At 37.9% G+C, this 2,536-nt stretch overlaps 1 non-coding gene across 1 annotated transcript; it reads right to left on the bottom strand.

Annotated features, from left to right (window-relative positions):
- Positions 1-346: 346 nt before the first annotated feature.
- Positions 347-434, bottom strand: LOC126472284 (small nucleolar RNA SNORD116). The gene has a single exon (XR_007586403.1). It is a non-coding gene; the product is annotated as a small nucleolar RNA SNORD116 (small nucleolar RNA).
- Between the last annotated feature and the right edge of the window lie 2,102 nt (positions 435-2,536).

The following is a 2,536-nucleotide window of genomic DNA, read 5'->3' as shown; positions in this document are numbered from 1 at the left end:
TTTAAAAGTTAAACATGGCGGATGGTGGTAAATTCAAAATTTAAAATTGATGGAAGATAGGGAACTATAAAAATTAAATTTATTAGATATTAGCAAATTTAAAAAATGAAAATATCACTGGCAGAAAAGTTTTTACAACCAGTCACACTTCAGTACACACGCTTTTGACAAAGCTCTCCAGTTCAAAAAACCCTACAGCGATTCCACTCACCATTATTTATGAAATAAATTTCATAAGCGTGCACACATACGCACACACACACACACACACACACACACACACACACACACAAAGACAGAAGAGAAAGAGAGAGAGAGAGAGAGAAAGAGAGAGAGAGAGACAACCATACTTCAGTTTTATGTGTAATACTGTATGGTCTTGTCAGTAAATTTCGTCTCTCTCACAAAATACTGTGCTGTTTCATCATCAGTATATTTTATGTCTCTCATTTTATTTCACGTCCTGTACTGCCTAATCATCAGTAAATTTCATCCTACTCTTTCTAATATATTACAGAGGAAACGGGAAACGAAGAAAAACTCAGACAAAAAATACTCTAGATACAAAATTTAATATAAAAAAGATTATATTCCAAAGAAAGTATGTTGTAACAGTTTGAGTAAATATTTCAGATGTCTCTATCAGTTAACCAAGTCTTCACAGCTGTTTTTGCCGTGTCGGCCGGGTGGCCGAGCGGTTCTAGGCGCTGCAGTCTGGAACCGCGCGACGCTACGGTCGCAGGTTCGAATCATGCCTCTGGCATGGATGTGTGTGATGTCCTTAGGTTATTTAGATTTAAGTAGTTCTAAGTTCTAGGGGACTGATGACCTCAGAAGTTAAGTCCCATAGTGCTCAGAGCTATTTGAGCCATTTTTTTTTGTTTTTGCCGTAATAAAGTTGAAATGATATTGAATTGCATTTTGTGGGCAAATGGTATGTAATATGAACAATATATCCTTAATGTAACAATCAACCAGTCTGTTATACTGAAACAGAATCATTTAACTGTAATACTTACAAATGCACTCATACTTATTATACACTTTAGAAGCAAGAAAGTGTCCGGAATTTATAAAGTATTCCTTCTTGAGCAACTGCGTTATTTTCTTGCTCACTTCTGAAAAAGCATTTAGATTAGAATCAAATTCAGTGACTTTGTATGTGATAACCAAACACTGTTTCAAATTAAACACAGAATCACAATAATCTTCTTTTTGACAGCGAACATTAATTTCTCTTATAGTTTCACTGCATGATACTTTATGAGTAGGAACTAATATTTGCTCTACTTGGAACATCTGTATTACTGTTTTCAGAATCATTCTTCCATCATAAATCATTCTGACAGTACCACTGTTGAGCAACGCTAGTTCAGCTTTGCTGTTGGCAGAGAATTTAGATGGTAGATATATTTTGCACTCCTTCAGATAAATCAACACTTCTGCTCCAAATGGGGCTTCAACGCGCCTTGATCTCAAGATTGGGCACCACTCACTCTTCTCCAGTACCATCCAGAAGCTTGAAGTTTGATAACACAGAAGCAGAAGAATCTCTGCTTTCTTGAATTACAACAAGTAACTGGTAAGCAAAATAGAAATTTTGTTAGTATGACAGTGCATATTAGACTTAAATGTTTTCTAGTTTGATGACATACGCTCAAGTTTAATGACATACTCTCAGAGACCAGGGGCAGCAGTACCAGTAGCACAAGTAGCGACTGTACCAATTACTTCTACTAATAGTTGTTTCGTACTTACACGTGATGCTCTGCTGAAGCAGCAGTTACTGATTTGTTCTGACAAACAAGGAAGGAAGTTTGGGTTTAACGTCCCGTCGACATCGGGGTCATTAGAGACGGAGGACAAATTCAGATTACGTCAAGCATGGGGAAGGAAATCGGCTGTGTCCTTTCAAAGGAACCATCCCTGCGTTTGATAAGAGAGATTTAGGGAAATCACGAAAACCTAAGCCTGGATGGCTGGACTAGGGTCGTCCTTCCGCATGCAAGTCCTGCATGCTAACCACTGCGCCACCTCGCTCGGTTTCTGACAACATCTGACATGCAACAGTGCTTAGACACCAGGTCAGTACGTTTCGAAATCTGCAAGCATTTCATAAATAGGTCAGGATAAGCTGAGGCATGCAAAATGCATGGTCAGCGAGTTCAGACTTGCTGATGCCTGACTTCATCATCAGCGTGCAATCGCCGTTGTGAAGCAGTTACATATTTTATGTTACATTTCTATTAACAATATTCATTTTCTTTTCGACAGACATCGTAAACTGCAAGCAACAATCGATATATCTCAAAGTTTCTCTTCAATGTATAGTATATCATTATCATGTGAATTATTGCCTAGGACTTTCAATACTAATAAGAAAACTAATCGCTCTACCTATTCATTCAGTTCACTCCAAGGGATATAGTCGATACCTACCGGTGATTTATTGAACCTGAACGTTATTGTCCTCATCTTAATCATCCTCTTGTACTCCTTCTCCAGTATCCTTACCTTCTGTTTTCATATATGCACT

Source organism: Schistocerca serialis, chromosome 3 (genome assembly GCF_023864345.2).
Source record: "Schistocerca serialis cubense isolate TAMUIC-IGC-003099 chromosome 3, iqSchSeri2.2, whole genome shotgun sequence".
NCBI lineage: Eukaryota > Metazoa > Arthropoda > Insecta > Orthoptera > Acrididae > Schistocerca > Schistocerca serialis.
The sequence above is the reverse complement of the archived record's forward strand: the minus strand, read 5'-3'. Positions and strand labels throughout refer to the sequence as shown.